The sequence below is a fragment of the Mus pahari genome, chromosome 13, assembly GCF_900095145.1.
Source record: "Mus pahari chromosome 13, PAHARI_EIJ_v1.1, whole genome shotgun sequence".
NCBI lineage: Eukaryota > Metazoa > Chordata > Mammalia > Rodentia > Muridae > Mus > Mus pahari.
In genome coordinates this window covers 2218884-2219376 of record NC_034602.1, presented here as the reverse complement: position 1 = coordinate 2219376, position 493 = coordinate 2218884, and positions in this window count along the sequence as shown.

Genomic DNA, 493 nt, shown 5'->3' with positions numbered 1-493 from the left:
CAAACTTAACATAACAAATGAGAGTACACTGTGAAAAAGACTCTGTGCTAGTCACTTAAAATCTTTTCTGAAACAAATCTTATGTGAAGACAGCATAAAACAAAGGCAATGTGTAATATTCATTACTTGTAATGAATAGATGTACTTATGTCATTTCTCTAGAAAAGAAACTTTAGAGAATTCTGAAGGAGAGACACATTGCACCTTACTCAAGGCCTTGGCCTGTACAGGAGCTCCTCCACCTGTGTGTTTACTCAAACCAGTGTGGTCTGAGTAAAAAGACAACGGGCATATAGTTCTGCCATGCACACTCATCTCAGCAGGTACCTGATGTAGAATAAGGGGTCAGAAAACATTTGCTGAACTTGTCGAAATTGGAAATGATGAATAAAAGGAAAGAAAAGAAAAGAAAAGAAAAGAAAAGAAAAGAAAAGAAAAGAAGAGAAGAGAAAAGAAAAGAAAAGAGGAGGAGAGGGGAGGGGAGGAGAGGAGA